This window comes from Mycteria americana, chromosome 2 (assembly GCF_035582795.1).
Source record: "Mycteria americana isolate JAX WOST 10 ecotype Jacksonville Zoo and Gardens chromosome 2, USCA_MyAme_1.0, whole genome shotgun sequence".
Lineage (NCBI taxonomy): Eukaryota > Metazoa > Chordata > Aves > Ciconiiformes > Ciconiidae > Mycteria > Mycteria americana.
This window is the reverse complement of record NC_134366.1, coordinates 4,689,925-4,701,939: the sequence shown is the minus strand read 5'-3', so window position 1 is coordinate 4,701,939 and position 12,015 is coordinate 4,689,925. Positions and strand designations below refer to the sequence as shown.

General features: G+C 41.0%; 1 protein-coding gene and 1 pseudogene across 1 annotated transcript in view; both read left to right on the top strand.

The window, feature by feature from the left end:
- The window catches only part of AQP1 (aquaporin 1 (Colton blood group)), a 414,009-nt gene that overhangs the window by 260,966 nt on the left and 141,028 nt on the right, over positions 1–12,015 (top strand). The window lies entirely within an intron of this gene.
- Positions 5,603–6,035, top strand: LOC142406467 (small ribosomal subunit protein eS17-like; annotated as a pseudogene).

Here is a 12,015-nt window from a genome sequence, read left to right as displayed (position 1 = left end):
AAACATGCAAAAGAAATAAATGTTTTACATAAATATAATTATGAATCATATGACAGGGATAAAGCAGAATCCAAAATTCTGTCATGAAGAAGGCAGTGGGTGAAGGACTGAGATCTGCACAGGGTATTTTCTGATTGTTAGTTTTTGTTAATTATCACTGGTAAAAGATTGCTTAGGAAAACTGATTAACTTGATCGACACTTCAGATTTTTATCTCCTGAAGAGATTAATTGAAAACTTAAAGAGCTTTTTAAGGTGACAGTCACATTTAGTGTACTGATAAAGGATGTGAAGAATGAAGGTTTCAACACGGTGCATTCACATAGTATCACCCAAAGATATTCAAAGTAATTCCACTAAACTTGAAGCCCATGTAAAAATGTGCCTTGCTTTGAGAGCTTGCTGTATACTTGAAATTCACTGCAGTTTGGTTACGATTCAGAAATATTTGCAAACATCTGAAGGACATCAGAGCTTATTTACATAAGACTAATGCACTGCGCTTCTCCCTGCGTTCCACCTGAAGCTCTTGGAGTACTTGACAAACCGTTATGAATTAAACATCCTGTTGTTTGACATTAATGTTCTGAGTTAGGTAGGCACTTTGGGTCTGATCTTACTCAGCTGGAGAAAAATGGCTTTTTTCTATCAAAGAGAAGGCATGTTGATTTTTGCCTGCTGAGGATCTGATCTCAGTGGAAGAGTTACTACACGGAGGGCTCAGGTTTTTTTACAGAAAGGTCTTTTGCAAACTCAAAAACCAAGTTGGGCTGTATGACAGGAGTCTGAAAGCAGAGGCTGGGGTAGTAAGAAAGTCCAGACAAAAATTATTTTTCCTCACCACTTAGAGAAGGGAAGAGCATGTCAGGGATGCAACCTTGAGCTAATGAACAACCTGATCTAGTGAAAGGTGTCCCTAATTATGGCAGGGCAGTTGGACTAGATGATCTTTAAAGGTCCCTTATGACCCAAACAATTCTGATTCTATGATTCTGTGCCTGCGATAGGACTAAGGAAGGTTTTGTTTCGCCTCGTCTCAGCTACCTTAATGGTTAGCAGATTCTGGTTTTAGTCAATTATTAGACTTATCCCGCAGCCAGTGAAGAAAGTCACAAGTCTGTCTTCAGTCACATATTGAAGGTGGGTCTTATGGCATCAAAGAGGAGAAGTTTCTGGCTCATACACATGCCTCCCACCTCAGCTGGTGACAGTCCAAACTGCTCTGCTTCAATGTTGTCTCTCAGTTCTTGCAGTGCTGCCGTGTTGCTGATGTTGGTCACAGAGCTTGGCTAGGGATCTTTCCAGAGGCGAGACAAATGTGTGAACCTGAACTTGGACTTCTTTCTGGTTTATATCTGTAGCTGAACCCTTCCTCAGTATAATTCTTCCCTATTTCAGAGGGAAGTTATGATGGTAATTAGCTTCTCTGAGTCTGTGAGTGTCGCGGTTTAACCCCAGCCGGCAACTGAGCACCACGCAGCCGCTCGCTCACTCCCCCTCGGTGGGATGGGGGAGAGAATCGGAAGAGCAAAAGTAAGAAAATTTGAGGGTTGAGATAAAAACAGTTTAATAGCTAAAGCAAAAGCCGCGCATGCAAGCAAAGCAAAGCAAGGAATTAATTTGCTACTTCCCATGGTCAGGCAGGTGTTCAGCCATCTCCAGGAAAGCAGGGCTCCATCACGCCTAACGGTTACTTGGGAAGACAAACGCCATCGCTCCAAATGTCCCCCCTTCCTTCTTCTTCCCCAGCTTTATATACTGAGCATGACATCATGTGGTATGGAATAGCCCTTTGGTCAGTTTGGATCAACTGTCCTGGCTGTGTCCCCTCCCAGCTTCTTCTGCCCCTGGCAGAGCATGGGAAGCTGAAAAGTCCTTGACCAGTGCAGCAACAACTAAAACATCTCTGTATTATCAACACTGTCTTCAGCACAAATCCAAAACATAGCCCCGTACCAGCCACTATAAAGAAAATTAACTCTATCTCAGCTGAAACCAGGACAGTATGACCTTAGGCAGCTCTGTTAAGATGGCAATATCTTACTCAGCTTTAGACACCTGTATTTACATTTCTACATTAGCTACCCTCAGACTGTTTTGGTCCATACAGAGAAATAGACTTCTGCAGTTGTTCACTCATCTAAAATGATTTAGTTAGTTAGCAAAGCATGAAGTGGATTACCTTCTGTAGGTACTTTGGTTTGCTTTGGGTTTTATCAATGAGTGTACAGGGAGTCTGGGTAACTAAGGATAACATCCAGTCTTCATATTTTTACACAGTTCTGCTTTACAACTCATTAAACACCAGTTTAAGTCAAGCCACTGAAGTCTTGTTTAGCCCAAACTTACAAATATTAAACACAAGCAAATCAGTTTATTTGAGGCAGTGACTGAGCTATGCCTTTCAAAGGAATCAATGCATAAGGAAACCGGAGGCTTGGTTTTCTACTGTATTTAAAGAATGAATTAAAATTGGTACATATTTGAATATAGTCATTCTTAATGCATATATGTTCCTATGATCAGGTAAGAATAACTCACTTGACAAGAAGCAGCTATTAGTGTTGCTGCTTACTAGCATGTCAGTATGGCTTTAAAAGCACTTTAGGGTCATGTTCACTAATGAATTGTTGTGTCATATGTTTTTGTGTGGTTATCGATAGTACAAAATTGTTTCTAGCACTTTCATAGGTCTCATGTGACGTGGCTTTTAATGCATACTTGGCCACCATTTGAAGTGCTCACTTAAGCTGGCATACTCCAAAGCGTTATTGTTAGAGATTTTCTTCTCCTTTAAAGAGCCAAAAACTGGTCATAGATGTAGCCCTAGGCCTGTTTCTGCACTACTGAATTTAACTGAGTTGCTCTAGAAATTGAATTCATCTCATTTTAGATGTCCAAAAAATTGCTCATCTGGTTCTTAACTGGTCCATCATTTACAGGCAGTAGAGAGAAACAGGTACCCTCCAGATGGTCGGTCAGCTCATTTCAGAGCTGGCATCTAAGACAGATCAGATGAACTGCTCTCTCAAAATGCTTATTTCACTCCTCTGACTCCTAACAGCGTGGGGTTTGTACAGCCTGTCACAGATACCTAAATGCCTGGTTCAGGAGAGTGGTATAGCTTTCTAAACTCTGTTGTGCGTGCGTAATGGACAGCTCACAGGCAGACATGTACATGTAGAAAAAAGTAAATCGAAGTGTCCTAATCTGTAGCTGAATCCCACCGCTGAAATGTCAGATGAATCCCACCTTAAAAAATGCTGGCTTTTCTCCTGTTTTTTGTGACCTAGAGTGCTAAATGCAAATATGTGCCTGTTACACAAGATGCAACCCCCTCAGTTTGTTCAGAACAGATTAACTAGGTGGGGTGCACCTACCTAAGCATAAGTACCCTGGGCCATTAGAAATACCTTGGGATATACAAGGCATTTACCTGCTGCTGGTATATATGATACAGGATTTAGGGGATAGCCACAAACTTCTGCAGTGGCAGCCAGATGTCAGGCAGGTACAGTGCACAGCACCTAAACTGGCACCTAAACTTATGTATAACTATCCCATCTGTTGATTCTGACTCATAAAACTAACTAAGAGCAAGCCAGGACGGTGTTATCTTCTCTTGGGCAGTTAGAACAATTAGTCTTTCCATGCAGTCATAAGCAGAGTATAGGGAAATGATGCCACTGCTAGACAAAAATAAATATAACTTTTGCTAAATATTTTAAAATCACTGTTGATTTCTTATTTATGCTTTGACCACAGACGTTTTTGTATAACCAGCTAAGATTAGACTGATGATCAGTCTACTGGCAAAAGAAGTTTGGAGTGAACATTACTGCTTCTGGAAGAGTTTTAAGGTATTCATTCATGTTTTTATAGGGATCTTGGGAATTTTTACGCCTTTTGAACTGCTAAAGGAGCTCTTAAGCAAGTCAGGAATGTTTGTTTCCTTCACACTGTTTATGGCAGTTCTTTTCCATGTGAAACTGTGAAGTAGGGTTTAAATACTCACTGTAGATAGTGCCAAAGGAAGAAGGACTATGATTAATGTCTATGTTAGTTTGGCTAGGTGAGATAGTTTTAAATATGAACCCAATGAGATTATGCTACGGTTTCAGACAGAATTATTATTACTGCAAAACACCACTTGTCCTTGACCCTCCAAGATAGCAAGTAGGGGCATTTTAAGCTATTTGGCACATCCACCCAGTAACCATACAGAAGGACTAGTCAAGATCAACAGAAATGGTTTCTGGACTTCATATTTTCCCCACAAATAGTCAGCAGAAATGTTCCTCAGCAAAGAAGAGCACCTTGTCCCCCAGCAGTGATCAACTGGTTCTAGGGTTTCCTAGAGGAAAATGGAACCTGGAGGAGAGAAGGCTTTGGGGGGACTTATTGGTGTCTACAGCTACCTGATTGGAGGCTACAGAGAAGATGGAACTAGGTTCTTCTTGGAGGTAAATGGTAAAAAGAAAAGAGGCAATGGATAGATGTTGGAGCATGGGAAATTTCAGCTGGATATTAGGATGTTAAGTGGAGGGGTTAGTTTTTCTTCTTTTTTTTACTATGAGAGCGGTCAAACATAGGCTCCATAGAGAGACTGTGGAATTCACATCCTTGGAAGTGTTCAAGACTCAACTGGCTATGTCCCTGAGTAACCTGGTCTGATTAGTCCTCCTCTGAGCAGCAGGTTGGACTAGCTGACCTCCAGAGGTCTTTTCTGTCCTAGATCATTTTGAGAATCTGGGATTCTAAGGAACTGAAATTTTTTTTTTCATGTGTGTTCTAGTATCACAAAGAATACTTTCTTTGAGACATTCTTTTATGTGAAGGCAAGACTAGAGGAGAATATTATGTGGAGCATTACTTTGCCTATGCCTCTGTGCTCTGGACAGTTAAGGCTGGGATAAGCAGAAAGCAAGAGGAAAACTTGGAAGACCAGTGTTTAAACTTGCATAGACTTCAGTGGAAACAGGACTTCATCTGAGCATGTAAAATTTACAGTATTTCTTGGTGCCATTTTCTGGTATGTTTTCCACTGAATTTAAGGCCTATTGAGTTTTAAAGTTCATTTACTGAAGCATACCAAAAATATACTTACTTTCTCTCCTTTCCTGCTTCTCTGATTTAAAGTAATTTAAAAGTTATTTGAAAACTGAAGGTTCTGTGTCTGACACCCACTTTCCAAAATGTCAAGGGACTGAAATAATAGGTTTGTTTGCAATCACAAATCTTACTATGATTAATGCATCAAACCATTGCTGGGATATGCCTTGATACCATTCAAATACTCTTCAAAGCAAAGGCATGTAGACTGAAAGTTAAGAGGCTTCTCTGTACATCTTTGGGTATGTGTTTATCTAACTTCAATGAAAAAAGCTTAGTGGATTTGCTTTTCTCATCCAAACATGCATTGTAAGCTAAATAAAAATTCCTCTGGGGAGATGCCTTTTGATAATTGTGAAAGATAATTTTGTCTTGCAAAGATATTAGCATTGTAAACATGGTTATAAATGTTTGATAAGTGATACTACTAAAGAAGTGTTGCAATCTAAACCAACATTATGACAGGATTCTTAATCTGGCTGCAGGCCACATGGGAAATGTGCAGAACAAGGGCTTCAAAAAGACCACCCAAATTATCGCTGAGAAGTACTACACATGATTAGGGAATGACTTCTACAAACAAGTATATGCAGAAATGCATTACATCCAGCAGGCAACCAAATAACAAAATTACTGGATAAGTCACCCATTTGCTGTCGTGTATTCAGGGGAGGCCAGTAAGAGACATCTCCATCAAACTGCAGGGATCTGAAAGGGAGGGAGATAACCAGGTCTCTGAGATCTACCCTTTTAGAGATCACTGAAGCTGGCTCAGGCAGCCCGAAAGAAGACAGAAGCTGCTGAACTTTAGCAGCCTGTTCAACCTGCAGCCCACATGGCCCACTCTTACAATGAATCTCAGAATAACAAGGGAAGCTGTCAGACCCTGCCCTGCCACTTTTCCACTTTTTCCAAAAATGTAAACAAACAAAAAATGTGAGCCTGATTTCCCACTCCACCCCCCCCCCCCCCCCAAAATCACCTTCCTGGAAACTCAGCACATTTTTTCTCAACTGAATTAAAAGTTTGAAATGCTATAACTTTCTGTACTATGAAAACTGATTTTCTTACCAGCTACGGAGGTATATACAGCTAATAGACCCACCTGACAAGGCTCAGCACATAGGACACTGTGGAGGCTTAACAAGATTTCATAGTGGCTCCAAAAAGCCCCCTTTCGTGAACCAGCATTGTAGGTATCAATCTTCTGAGGACTGAATCAGTCATTTTAGGCATTGTGGGGTATCCTTTCTAGTTTCCAGGTGCCATTCCAAAACAGTCTGCATCTTCCAAAAGTTCTCAGTCATATTTGCCAGCTCTGCATGGAAGCCTTTGACACAAGACATCTCCAATGGTGAAAGGAACCCCACATTTAGGCAAATTAATCCTGTCCCTTCTCTCTCTCCTCTCCTTGTGAAGGAAGCCTAAGTTATTGCTTTAGACATACATATCTAATTTTCAAACATCTGAAGTTTTCTGCTTCAAAGTATATTAGTGAGGATATATTTTTTATATATTAAACATCTGGACAAAAGCCAACACCTCTGTGTGAAAGCAATGTAGTTAACACTCTGAAATGCTTTACAAACTGGAAGGTAACAGGTTTAAATAAGAAATACACAATGTAAACTGAAAACTCTTCAGGATGGACATGGTCCCTTATTATACATGTGTACAGTATACATTTTTTTTTTTTTGCCTATCAGTAACTCTCTAGTACAAATGAAACAAAACCTGGTTACCTATGTACTTATGTTGTGGTAGTAAAAATCATGGATGATACTTGTGATCAGAGAAACGAGGGCCAGAAGGGACTGTAAGAATCATGGAGCATCAAGATTATGGAGCGTGAACACTACTGCTTCAACAAAGTCCTTCAGCTCAACTAAGTCTTTCAAGAGGACAGATTTGGAAGAAAAGATGGAAGCTCCAATGATGTCTTTTTTGATCTCTTGCTCTGTGGCTTCACCCATGCCTTGATCTCTGGTTCAGCGGCCTTTGGGTCTAATAGTAGATCCTAAAATGCAATTTTTTGTTTCCAGACTTTCTCATTATCTGTGTGAAGGCTGGTCTTACTGTGGGAAACAGAAGACAAGATAGATGGATGCCTGTTGACAAAATCTAACATATCTTCAGGGCATGCTATCACATCAAGTGTTTCTTCCCTTAGTCTATTCTGATTTTTCATCCCTTAGCCAAATTTCTCCATAATGCCTCACAATAGTAGCTGCAGTAGGAATTTCTTTTCGTATTATCATTGTTACAATGAAGCAAAAAATAAACACAGACTAAGATACTATGTTAAGAAAGGAATTGAATCCCTTGTTCACTTTGGACATTACAAACAATGGTTGTGGTTCTGGAAACAAAACTAAAAGACTTTATTTTGGAGAGTGAAACCAAAGTTGATGGAAAGAATCTGCTCACATAGTAATCATGGCATGGACCATACTTCAGATATTGGTCTCAATGACTCAATGCTCTGATTACTTGTGTGTTAACACAGCATGAACATGCAAGAAGATTTAGGCTTTATTTACCCTGGAAACCTAAGTCAGCCTGCTTGTACTGTTAGTACAGAAACTGGACTTACATTCTTTTCCCTCTATAGATATCCTCTGCATGCTATTTCAACACCACAAATAACTTGTTAGTATTAGAGCAGGAGAATGCAATCTGTCTCCATGCAAGAAACTACCAGAACAAGCAATGCAATAAAATAGCAGCGTGGGGAAGAGCAAGTAAGCCTGGGCACGCTGACTGCAGCTTACTCACTCCATGTCGCTCCAAAGAGTACTTCCTTCTTCTCAATTCACCATAGGGACAGAAAAAAAGCAGAAAAAAAACCACTGCCCCAGGAATGTAGAAGTCAAGTTGTTCCTTTCTTCTTCTTCTTCTTCCTTTGCACACTGTTTGGAAGAGAAAAGGAGCTGGAATATTGCCAAGTGTCACAGCACAGAGGAGACCTTAACTGGCACAGAGCCTGCATAATGTTTCCTACAACCTGTTTTTCTGATGGGATTCATCTTCCTTAAACTTCACCATCTAATAATTAGGCATCTAACCTAAGCCATTCATTATGTTGTCTCTGGAGTCAATGCAAAGAGAGAGGTTGGATGAATCGCCCTCTGGGGGTACTTGTCTCTGTGTGTTGACAACAGAGTCAGCCTAAAAGAGTGGCTTAGAATAGACAGATAACGTTTTGGCAGCTAAAATTAAATTAGATGAACCCTAGCATCAGCTGCACTACTGTGACTGGCAGACTGACTCAAAGTAAGTCACAGCTAGCTATGGTACTTTAAATGCTCAACAAGAGCCAGTATATTTCTGGGCCTGGGATCACCGTGTACTTCTTCAGCTGTGCAAAATCTGGATTAACATATTTTCTCTATATGTAACTGTTGGCGCAGCTAAGCAGATCCACAAGCAAATCAGGAGTATGATCATATGAACATGTAAGATAAATGTGCAGTGAGGTGGGTTGAAAACTGGCTGAATTGCTGAGATCAAAGGATTGTGATCAGCAGCATGAAGTTCAGCAGAAGGCACGTCAATAATGCTCTACCACAGGTGTCGATATTGGGACTGATACCATGTAGTATTTTTATTAATGACATGGAAGATGGGACAGAGGGTACCCTCTGCAAGTTTGGAGATGATAAAAATTCAGAGGAGTGGTTGACCTGATGGTTGTTCTGCCATTCAGAGGGACCTTGTTGGTCTGGGAAAATGGGTAGAGAGGAATCTCATGAAGGTCAACAAAGGGAAATGCTAGTCCTGCACCTGGGGAGAAATAACTCAATGCACCAGTACAGGCTGGGGATTGATGGGCTGGAAAGCAGCTTTGCAGAAAAGACCCCTAGGGGTCCTAGTGGACACCACGTTGATCATGAAACAGCAGTGTGTCCTCAGAGCAAAGAAAATCAAAAGCATCTTGGGCTGCATTATGAATAGCATCATCAGCAGGTGATCCTTCCCCTCTACTCAGCCCCAGTGAGACTTACCTGGAGGGATGTGTCCTGTGCTGGGCTACCCAGTGCAAGAGAGGCATGAACATACTAAAGTACGTCTACTGCAGTTCCACAAAGATGATTAAAGTATCTGTCTCACAAGAAGACGCTGAGAGAGCTGGGACAGTTCAGCATGACAAAGAGAAGGGGGGTGGGGGATCTTATCAATGTGTATAAATACCTGACTGGGAGGGAGGAAAGAAGACATATCCAGGGTTCTCAGTGTCACCGAGTGAAAGGACAAGAGGTAGTGGGTACAATCTGAAGCAGAGAAAATCCCATTTGAACTTTTTTCCATAACATATTTACTCTTAGAGTGTTCAAGCACTGGAACAGGTTGCCCGGAGAGGTTATGTAGTCTCCATCCTTGGAGATATTCAAAATCCAGTTGGGCACAGTCCTGGGCAACCTGCTGTAGTTGTCCTTTCTCTGAGCAGATGGGTTGGACTGGATGTTCTCCAGAAGTCCCTGACAATTTCAACCATTCTATGTCATTCTCGGTATACTCAATCTCCTTGCTACATGAAGAATCATCTGAATCTGATATATGTCATACTTTGTAAAAAATCAATGGTTTTGATGCTAGTTTTATAGCATGTAGACAAAAAGTTAATCACATCCACTGTTTCCTTTGAGATACATTCTGATCATTTCTAACTGTTCAAAACCAGTGCATCTAGAACATAATGCAAAAGAGATCACCGATACCTCTTAGAAATAACAAATATTTTGTCAAAAAAACCCCAAACCAAAACAAACCAGAACTCATGCTGGCAGGTCCCGGTGCATATTTGAAATGTTTTTCCTTTCAGATCTAGAGTTTGTGATCTAGAATTCTTTTTCTGAATTCAGTCATGCTTCTACGATACAATTCAAAAAATATTAAGCTGCTGTAGAATAAAATGTTCATCTCCGATACTCAGATATTTGCAGACAGCACTTTTAAGTGTGGCTTCCTTAAATATTTGTAGTCGGTAGATGGTCAGTTAGGCCTACAGATACTCCTGCCGATACTGGACATTTAAAAGAGTTGTTGATATTAATTGTTTACATTGTCCCCAGCTCCTTTTGTACTCTACAGTGTGGGTTAGGTACCTGCTCTGATAGCTAGACTGAATCACTTCAGGAGACATATTTCACTTTCTATTGGGTGTAGAGTGTACCCCAAGACAGGGTGTAGATGTCTACAGTTCACTTAATTCAATGATTCCTTTAATACTTCCAAATCTGGCCTGAGGGAGTTTTCCCCAATACATTTTAGGACAAGGCTCAGAAATATTTCCTTTTCTCTTCAGTGTTTAATCATTCACTTAAATTCATTAAAGTCTGTAGAAATGAATATATAAAACAGGTTAATGGTGAATCATTTTTTTCTAAGGATAGCTGTGGCTCTCATGTTTGAATTCTTATTTTTATACTATAAGAATAGTTTTAATTACATATTACTGCATGTATAATTTTAAGATAATTATATAGCAAGTAGATTAAGCTCTTATTTACTTATCATGCCTGAAGATCTCATTTAGCAATTACTTAATATTCACCTAATGTAAAACTGTCTTATTAAATCTATGCTGAACAGCAAAGACCTTTTTTTTTTCCCCAAATGTTCACAACTTTGTAAGGGAAGAATAGAATTGTCAGACCTGTATAAAGCACCCAGTCTTTAGCTATTGTAATTTAGCTTGGGTTTTCTTAAGAAAATGCGTGTGAAATGCATTTATTGATGCTGAGGCTGACTAAAGGGATCCCAGTATCTCTCCCTACCCGTTATACAGTGTGTGTGGTGTGTGGACTTCCAGCCATAGGATGGAAACACATCCACCACCATTCAGAGACAAGGAGGTGACCAACTCTTTGTCCTTTGATGCCTTCAAAAATTCCTCTCTGAAGGCATTTTCCACTGATATAAGGAGCGCAGAGAGTAAGCAACAATTTTCCTAGTCATCACCTGAATAGAACAAACCATCTCAAATGGAGTTCACATTTGGTGAGGCAGACTCCAAATATAGGAAGTAATGTAGGGGAACAGTCAAAAATAAAGCTGACACCTGTGACAGGTACGCTTCATACACCCCCCCTTTCTGATAAAGATCGGGGCTTTTGGCACGGCGATCACCAGCTTTTCATGCCTTTTGTGCCCTGCCGTGCCCCCTGGCACGTACACACCTCGGCAGGGCAAGCAGGAAAGCTGGGACTCCTTGGTCACCAGACGGGGTCCACAGCCAGTGAGGCGCCTTGGCTCAGAGAATCTTCTAGATCATGACCAAGTATGACCACAGCTCAGATGCAACCCAGGGTATAAATGGGGTGCCACCAGAGACCCCCTTTGAGGGTGGTCTTCTCAGAGCAGTGGGACTGCGTTCGGGACCTCTCCCCTTGGGTTGGGACACTGCCTGAGGAAACTTCCCAGGATTAAGTGCCCTCGCCTCCTTTGGTGAGTGATTTCTCCTGGATATAGCCTTGAGTGAGCCCGCACCCCCACCGGGTGAGCGATCATATCTTCTGGGTACCCACGAGAGAGAGAGTGTTTCCCCCTTTTTTGAGTGTGTGTGCATGCACTTCAGAGCATCATTCTTGTGTGGAATTCTTGCCGTGTAGTAACAATACCCCGACTGACACCTTGAACCTGTTATGTGTTAAATGTTATTGGACTGTTGATTGGTTTCGGTTTACCCCTGTTTCTCACTGGTTTCTGTGGTGTGGTTGTGGCTGTTTTGTGAAATAGAGTTGTTTCAGCTTGTCCCTCATTTGAGTTAGTTTTAGCGTACCTCTGCGACACCACCATTTCTCCTCTGCTGATCCACAGATCGATATCTGACGTCTTTGCACCTTTAAATGATCCTGCAGGCGCTGCCTGAAAGATGTCTTTAAGTCTCCATAGGACTGGAGG